Genomic DNA, 9,673 nt, shown 5'->3' on the forward strand with positions numbered 1-9,673 from the left:
CTGTGATGAGAGATTTTGAAGCATGAGAGGTGAGCTCAATGAAACATACAAGATTGTGAAGGGAATTGACAGTTTAGATGCTGAGAGGTTGTTTCCAATGGTCGGCGTGTCAAGTACTAAGGCCTTAGTTCCAGGATAAGGGGTAGAACGAGATGAGGAGGAATTTCTTCATTCAAACGGCTGTGATTTTTTGGAAATCTCTGACCCAGAGGGCTGTGAATGCTGAGCCTTTGTGTATATTCAAGGTTGAGATGGACAGATATTTGGATTCGAGGAGAATCAAGGGATATGGAGATCGGCTGGGACAGTGCAGTTGAGCTCGATGACCAGCCATGATCTTATTCATTGTTGTAGGAGGCTCGAGTGGCCGTATGGCCAATTATATTTTGATAAGTTTGTACACGGAACAGAACATCTTTCCAGAGCAGAGGACATCTTTACACAGCAGGAAATATTTTTAGGCAACAGAGAAAACTTTTACACATCAGGAAACATCATTACAAAACAGGGAACATCTTTGCACTGGAGAAACCATCTTCGTTCAAGTCTCTCTCTTCCTCTCAATCTCAGTTTCCCTGTCTGTCTAATCTTCCTCTTTCTCCCTCGCATGCTATTTCTTTCCCTCAGCCATTTGTTAATCAGTCTGTTTGTCTGTCTCTCTTGGGTTTCCTCGATGTCTTTCTCACTCCCTCCCGTTTGTGTCCAGAAATCCTGTTGCTGGTTAGTTGTGTGTCATTCTGTGTCTGTCCCATTGTGGCTGGTGTAAAACTGAGTGCCCTTGTGACATTGTGTATCCAGGGTGAGCCTCCCAACACGTGTGTTGCTATGTCCGGTTCTCTAGGATAGTTGAAGGCAATGCGACCGCTTTCATTACAGACTGGAGGCTGGTTTTTTCCTCGCTAACTCACAGTATAACCAGGAAGTTGGAGAGAAATAGCACCGCACAGCTGGAGACGCCCTGGGCCCATAACCCAGATTCCGCTGCATCAGAACTATCTTTTGCTAGTTACACCAACAACGGAAAACATCGATTGCCACCCACAATCACATCGCACTTATATTTATTTCACCACGCATTTGACATACAACAACTTTACACAACAGAAAATATCTTTTCACTACCTGAAACTACTTCTCCCAACAAGGAACACATTCACACAACAGAGCACACAAGAACACCAGAGGGATCATCCTTACAGAAAATAGAACTCGTTTACACAACAGAGAGCATCTTTACACAACAGGAAACACCTTTACACAACTGGGAACAGCTTTACGAAACTTTAAAAGCAGCACACAACAGAGCACATTTAAGCAACAGGGAACTGCTTTACACAATAAGGAGCATCTTTACACAACAGAGAGTAACTTTAAAGAACGGGGAATATCTTTTCACAATAGTGAACGTGTTCAAACAACAGCGAACACGTTTAATCAGCAGGGCACAGCGTTACACAAGAAGAAACAACTTTAAACAACAGAGAAATGCTTTACACAACAGCATACATATTTACACAAAAAGCAATAACTTTTCACAACAGATGACATATTTTCACAAGAGGGATCACGTTTATACAACAGGAACATCCATTTCACTAATGAGAACACATTACAAAACATGGAAAGCTTTACTTAACAGGGAACATTTTTAAACAATTTGGAACAACTCCACACCACAGGAAATATATTTGCACAACAAGGGACGTATTTTCTTTTCCTCTCTGTCTCCATTTCACTATCTTTGCTTCAGTCTCTCTCGCATCTCTGATTTTGCTTCAGTCTGCCTCTCCCTCGTGATATTTTATATCCTAAAAGTCCCTTGCTTTTTTTCTGTGTGTCATTCCGTGTCTGTGCCATTGTAGGTGGTGTAATACTGAGTGTCCTTCGGACATTGTATATCAGGTTGTGCCTCCCAACACGTGTGTTGCGGTGTCCGGGACTAAGGGCTATTTGAGGGCAATGCTATTGCTTTCAATACAGCCTGGAGTCTGAAAATTGTCTCGCCAACACACAGCGATGAGAGGCATCTGAAGATCGTTAGTTGACCATAATTGAGTGGCGCAGCGGAATCGTGCTGGGCCCGTAACCCAGCGGTCGATAGATCAAAGCCGTCCTCTGCAATTTCATTCTTATTTACCCAATGAAAAACATCTATTGCTAACCAAAATCAGATCGTAATTATTGTTAGCACACTTTAAACATTACGTGCATCAACTTTACAAAGCAGAAAACATGTTTCCATAACAGGAAATAAGTTTACACAAGAGTAAAATCCTTTACAAAACAGGAAATTGATTACACACGAAGGAATTCCTTTACACAGCAGGAAACATCTTTATTTAACAGTGAATATCTTTACACAACAGAGAACACATTTACACAACAGAGCACATCTCTACATAACAGGGAACATCTTTACACACCAGGAACACCCTTACATAACACAATACATATTTAGTCAACAGGGGAACCCTTTACATAACATTTAATTTCTTTATACAGCAGAGAAAACATTTACACAACAGGAAACATCTTTAAACAGCAGGAAACATGTATACACAACAGCGAACACCTTGACACAACTGGCAACATCTTTACATAACAGCAAACATATTTACACCACTGGAAAAATATTTACACAACAGGGAACACATTTACATAACAGTTAACACATTTACAGAACAGGGAATAACTTCAAACACCAGGAACCCTTTTGAACAACAGGGAACATCTTGACACAACAGTAAACACTTTACGAACAGTGAATTTCCTTACACAACAGATGACACAATAACACAACAGGGAACATATTTATTCAAAACATATGATGTTCATTTGGAATAGGTGAATGAAGATGTGGAAGAAAATCTGAACACTTCTGCCCCTTAAACCTCTTTCCTACTCGGCAGCTCTGCGGAACCATGTCAAGCTATGGCTGGGAGCTCAGATATCCCGAAATGAATGCTGTGTGGTTAGAAGAATATAGTTAAAGGATTGCAGTTATAAAAGACACTCAGAATCAAGTGCGATTGCACCAAGACCCAGCATTCCTTCTTGGTTTCAGCACTTTCACCGAGTGAGAAACTCATTGTCACAATAAAAGGAACTTTTGGCAAAAGAGGCTGAGTTTGATTTTTCATCCTCCATTTGTTCCAGCATAAGATCAAACAGGACCGTGTCTGGAGGGTAAAAGGAATGCTAAAATTCATAGAACGAGTGAATGTCTTATACGTCGTTTGCCAGAATATCTGCCCAGGCAGGAGGTCACTGACCTTCTGAACCTTAAGCATTGCAGGCAGAGCATCTTTCATTAGGTCACGGTTGCACGAGGTAATCACCTAATTCAGGACAATTGTTTGAACTGGTGATTGCAGTGGAATTGGTTAGTTGTTGAAGGTTTAGCGTTTCTGTGTAGTTTCATTTAGCGACACATCCAGTTGCTATTTTCTTGATGAAATAGTTGAACAATTGTTAGAACTGTTAAGCTTTAACTGCAGATGAAGGGAGCATATTTTCATATCATTAATACATAATACACATTGCATTCTTCGTGAATTTAGCGCTGTTTTATTTCACAAACCTTTATAACCAGTACATACAGCAAGCTGACTGAATGTGTTTGGGAAATTGTATTTGTTTAGCTCTGAATTGAATCCTTAATTAACAGTTCTGCTTGAAGACACATATGAAACATTTTTACTGACCATGTGAAATATTACAAAGTTAAATTGTGACTCTCGGACCCTTCATTACCAATGGTTAGAAACTTTAATCTTTATGCCGAATGAACAAATAGCGGGAGAAATACAATAGTTAAATGGGGGCACTGAGCATGAAGAATTGTGGAAAACCTTTCATTATAAACAGCACAAAGCAGCGCACCGTCATATTTTAATGAACCAATGCAACAAGTTTTTTCGATGGATCGGCACAAAATGCATTTTCATAGTTTATTGAGGAAAGTAATATTCAGCAAAAATGTCATTACAGGTGATAAGCATCACCCGTTAAATGTACAGTATTCAGCTGCCCAGGTCACTCATTCACTCATTCCTTTATGTCTGTCTGTCCGCCTGTCTGTCTCTCTCTCTCTCTCTGTCTCTCTCTCTCTATTTATTTGTCAATCCTTAAAGCAGTCCCTCTGCGTGTGCAAGAACAAAAGATATGTAATTGACAGATTAGATTTGACCAACTCAAATTTCTCTTGAAAAATATGCAAGTGAAGCTAAGTTACAAATTGAAATAAGTAATACTCAAATAAAGCTTAAATGCAGGTTCAGTTCCAACAGCTCGGGCATGGTCAACCGTCTACAAAAGGGGAGAGAAAATATCAGATCCATAACACAGGTAGATTTCAACAATTACATTGCATTTGAGTAATTGCAAAAGTGAATGCTTTAAAATCTTATGTCATCGTTATGGATGTGAATCATAAGAGATGATGAACATATTAACATCGAGAGGGAGGAGGTACTAGCGGTTTTAACAGGCTTAAAAGTGGATAAATCCCCAAGCACGGACGAGATGTATCCCAGGCTGCTGTGTGAGGCAAAGGAGGAGTTTGCAGGGGCTCTAACACAAATTTTCAGAACCTCTCTGGCCACAGGGGACATGCCAGAGGATAGTCCCATTATTCAAGAAGGGTAGTAGGGATAAACCAGGGAATTACAGGCCAGTGAGCCAGTGGTAGGGAAATTATTGGAAAAAATTCCGAGGGACAGAATTAGTCTCCACTTGGAGAGGCAAGGATTAATCAGGGATAGTCAGCGAGGCTTTGTCAAGGGAATATCATGTCTGAACAAATTGATTGAATTTTTCGAGGGGGTGATTGGTGTGTGGATGAGGGTAGTGCAGTGGATGTAGTATACATGGATTTCAGTAAGGCTTTCGATAAATTCCCGCATAGGACACTGGTAAAGAATGTAAGACCCCATGGCATCCAGGGTGCCCGAGCACATTGGACCCAAAACTGGCTTAGTGGCAGAAGGCAGAGGGTGATGGTCGAAGGTTGTTTTTGTGACTGGAATCCTGTGCCCAGTGGGATACCGCAGGGATCGGTGCTGGGTCCCTTGCTGTTTGTGGTCTACATTAATGATTTGGATGTCAATGTAAAAGGTATGATCAGTAAGTTCGCAGATGAAACGAAAATTGGTGGGGTGGTAAATAGCGAGGAGGGTAGCCTCAGGCTGCAGGACGATATAGATGGGTTGGTCAGATGGGTGGAATAGTGGCAAATGGAATTTAACCCTGTAAAGTGTGAGGTGATGCATTTTGGAGGGACTAACAAGGCAAGGGAATACACAATGAATGGTAAGACCCTTGGAAAAACAGAGGATCAGAGGGACCTTGGTGTGCATGTACATAGATCCCCGAAGGCAGCAGAACAGGTGGATAAGATGGTTAAAAAGGCATATGGGTTAATGGCGTTCATTAGCCGAGGCATATGGAGCAGGGAGGTTATGATGGAGCTGTACAAAGCGCTGGTTAGGCCACAGCTGGAATACTGTGTGCATTTCTGATCGCCATACTATAGGAAGGGTGTAATTGCTTTTGACAGGGTTCAGAGGAGATTCATCAGGATGTTACCTGGGCTGGAGTGCTTCAGCTATGAAGAAAGACTGGACAGGCTGTGGTTGTTTTCCTTGGAGCAGAGAAGGCTGAGGGGGGAACTGATTGAAGTGTACAAAATTATGAGGGGCATAGATAGGGTAGATAGAAAGGAACTTTTTCCCTTAGTAGAGGGGTCAATAACAAGGGGGCATAGATTCAAGGTAAGGGGCAAGAGGTTTAGACGGGAATTGAGGAAGAGCTTTTTCACCCAGAGGGTGGTTGTTATCTGGAACTCACTGCCTGAAAGGGTGGTAGAGGCAGAAACCCTCACAACATAAAAGAAGCATTTGGATGAGCACTTGAAATGCCATAGCCTACAAGGCTATGGAACAAATGCTGGAAAATGGGATTAGATTAGACAGGGCTTGATGGCCGGCGCGGACGCATTGGGCCGAAGGGCCTCTTTCTGTGCTGTATAAATCTATGACTCTATGATTCTGTCTCTGTCTCTCTCTAGCCCCGGCATACAAACCGCTCATCAAAAGAGTGAGAACATCAGTGAGATCAGTGAATGTATGGCCAGAGGGGGCAGTCTCGGAGCTTCAGGATTGCTTCGAATGCACTGATCGGGGCATGTTTGCCCATAATGACATCGAGGAATACGCATCAACAGTGCTATTCTACATTAACAGTTCTGTCGAGCTCGTCACGACCCATAAAAATATCAGGACATACCCCAACCAGAAACCTTGGACGAACAGAGAGGTCCGCTCGCTGTTGAAAGCACATGACGCAGCTTTTAAATCTGGTGACGCGGCGGCTTACAGTGCAGCTAGGACCAACCTAAAAAAGGGTATCAGGACTACCAAAAGGAAACAGACACTGCGGATAGAGGATCATTTCCACAACAACTCGGACCCCCGGCGCATGTGGCAAGGCATCCAGTCCATCACTGACTACAAGAGCAAAAACACCCGCCCCCCGGTTAGCGATGCCTCCCTTCCAGAGGAGCTTAATATCTTCTACACTCGCTTCGACAGGGACAACAGGGAGCCGGCTACCAAAGCCTTGCCACCCCCGGCAGATCAGGTGCTCTCTCTGTCGACCTCCGACGTAAGGGATGTTCTACGCGGAGTGAACACATGAAAGGCTGCTGGACCGGATAGCATCCCTGGACGGGTACTCAAGGAATGTGCTGACCAGCTGGCTGATCTCTTCACCGCCATCTTCAATCTGTCATTGGCCCAGGCAGTAGTCCCTACATGCTTCAAGACTGCTACCATTATTCCTGTGCCAAAGCAAATGGCTGAGACGTGCCTGAACGACTATCGACCTGTCACACTCACACCCATCATAATGAAGTGTTTCGAGAGACTGGTCCTGGCTCACATCAAAGCCAGTGTTCCCGCCTCTCTTGACCAACACCAGTTTGCCTATCGTGCAAACAGATCAACGGAGGATGCAATCACAACTGCTCTACAATCTGCACTGAATCACTTAGATGGTAAAGAGACCTACATCAGAATGCTGTTCATAGGCTGCAGCTCAGCATTCAAAACTATAGTCCCCAACAAGCTGGCCACCAAACTCCACACTCTTGGCCTGAATGCTTCCCTCTGCAACTGGACTCTGGACTTCCTAACAAACAGACCCCAGTCTGTTAGATTAGGTAACCACACCTCCCCCCCCTGAACCAGAACACGGGGGCCCCACAAGGATGTGCGCTGAGCTCCCTCCTCTACTCCCTCTTCACCCACGACTGTGTGGCTGTTCATGGTTCCAAAACCATCATCAAGTTTGCGGATGGTACCACGGTAGTTGGCCAGATCACCAACAACGATGAGTCAGCCTACAGGGAGGAGATCCAGCATCTCATGAAGTGGTGCGCCGATAACAACCTGGCCCTTAACATCAAGAAAACCAAATAAATAATTGTGGACTTCAGGAAGTCTAAAGGCGGAAGTCACACCCCCATCCACATCCATGGGGCTGTGGTGGAATGGGTGGACTGCTTTAATTTCCTCGGAGTCCACATCACGGAAGACCTCTCCTGGTCACTCAATACCTCCTCTCTGGTGAAGAAGGCCCAGCAGCGCCTATATTTCCTAAGGAGACTGAAGGGATGTAACCTGTCACCCCTGATCCTCTCTAACTTTTACCGCTGAACAATAGAGAGCATCCTGACGAACTGTATCACAGTATGGTATGGCAGCTGTAGCTACTATGACCGGAAAGCCCTGCAGCGGGTAGTCAAAACTGCCCAACGCATTAACGGCACCCGGCTACCGACCATAGAGCACATATACCAGAAACGCTGTTTATGGAGGTCACGGACCATCATCAAAGACCCTACCCACCCCAGCCACAGTCTGTTCACATTTCTGCCATCTGGGAGACGCTACAGATGCATTCGCAACCGAACGACCAGATTTAGGAACAGCTTCTTTCCCAGGGCTGTCATCCTACTGAACTCCACAAATAAACTCTAAAACCTGCACATCTGCCAATGAACTTTATTATGGTTATGTTTATGTTAATGTATTACAAGCCAAATGAATGTTGAATGTTTAAATGTCTTTATCGATATGTCCACTCTCGGGAGCCGCAAGCCTACATTTCGTTGTACTGCACTTGTGCACTAACAATGATAATAATGTTGATTATGATTATGATGATGATTATGACATACACACAAAAAACTATTGATAGAAAGAGGTGTAGAACTTCGTTGTATCTACGTTTGATATCAAAATCACGTGGTTCCGATTTTGTGTACTTTCAAACGCTAATCTAGAAATAATGTCACAGGTATATGGCATCTTGAATATGGTCTGCCTGGATTGAAGTCTCGTCGTCGCCCGTTTGGACAGAATGTTTTCCTGCAGTAACATCTCCTGCCAAAATAGAAAGTAAATGGGTCTCATTAAGGCTGCTCAGCAAGTGCTGGACTGTCACTGATATCTCCATGACACTAATCGAACATACAACTACATATTACTTTGGTGCACAATTCCGGTTCACATAACTTATTTCCGGTTGACTTTCATTTCGTTCAGGTAATTTTGTGGTCATATGCTATGGCAAATTAACAGTTCAATATTTCCGATACAATTTTGCGAATTCAACTGTTATGAGAAAAGTACAATTTCTAGCTACAGTGTCGCGCGCTGCAATAAATTCTGAAGTCCAACTCCCGACTTCATCGACTTTTCTTAAAATGTCTAAACAACTTATGTTAAACAAGTGATTATGGGCAACGCCACTAATCATATACTACCATTATTAAATCACTTTCGTGTGTGCGTCTATATCCTGTAAAACCTACGGCTGTAATGATTTCTGGGCACCATCTTGTGGCTGTATTTAAAGCAGAAACTGACTCTGAGAGAAGTTATTTATAATCATGCAGTAGTGGAGTCCGGCCAGTCCGCGGTGCTCTGGATCCAAATTTCTCTTCTCAACCAGGTCCCAATCTTGAATGTGTAAAAACCGTATACATCAATTGACCTTGGACAAGTCACAGGCAATTCCCGAGCTTATGTTCATAGCTTGTTAAGTAACTTATTTCGGCATGTGTTTATCTGAATTAACTCCAGCCATAGTAGTTAATGGTAGAATGCTTGATAGCTCTTTCTATTGGGAGTAAGAGATGAAGGTCATCTATCAATTACTGTGTCTGTGTTGACTCTGCTTTCGCAGTGAAGTGGTTATTATCTTGAAACGGTGCATTTTGATAACTGGAGACCCACATGGTGGCACGGTGGCATACTGGTTAGCACTGTTGCCTCACAGCACCAGGGACCTGGGTTCAAATCCGACCTCGGGTGACTGTCTGTGTGGAGTTTGCACATTCTCCCCGTGTTTGCGTGGGTTTCCTCCGGGTGCTCCGGTTTCCTCCCACAGTCCAAAGATGTGCGGGTTAGGTTGATTGGCCGTGATAAAAATTGGCAGTTATTGTTAGGGGGGATTAAATATGTGGGGTTAAGGGGATAGAGATTGGGTGGGATGGCTGTCAGTGTAGAGACTGAGTACTAGGATTTGGATGATCAGCCATGATCTTGTTGAATGGCGGAGCAGGCTCGAATGGCCTACTCCTGCTCCTAGTTTCTATGTTTCTATTATT

Source organism: Somniosus microcephalus, unplaced genomic scaffold (assembly GCF_052327205.1).
Source record: "Somniosus microcephalus isolate GS21.2 unplaced genomic scaffold, FLI_Smic_1.0 unresolved_chr5, whole genome shotgun sequence".
Taxonomy (NCBI): Eukaryota; Metazoa; Chordata; class Chondrichthyes; order Squaliformes; family Somniosidae; genus Somniosus; species Somniosus microcephalus.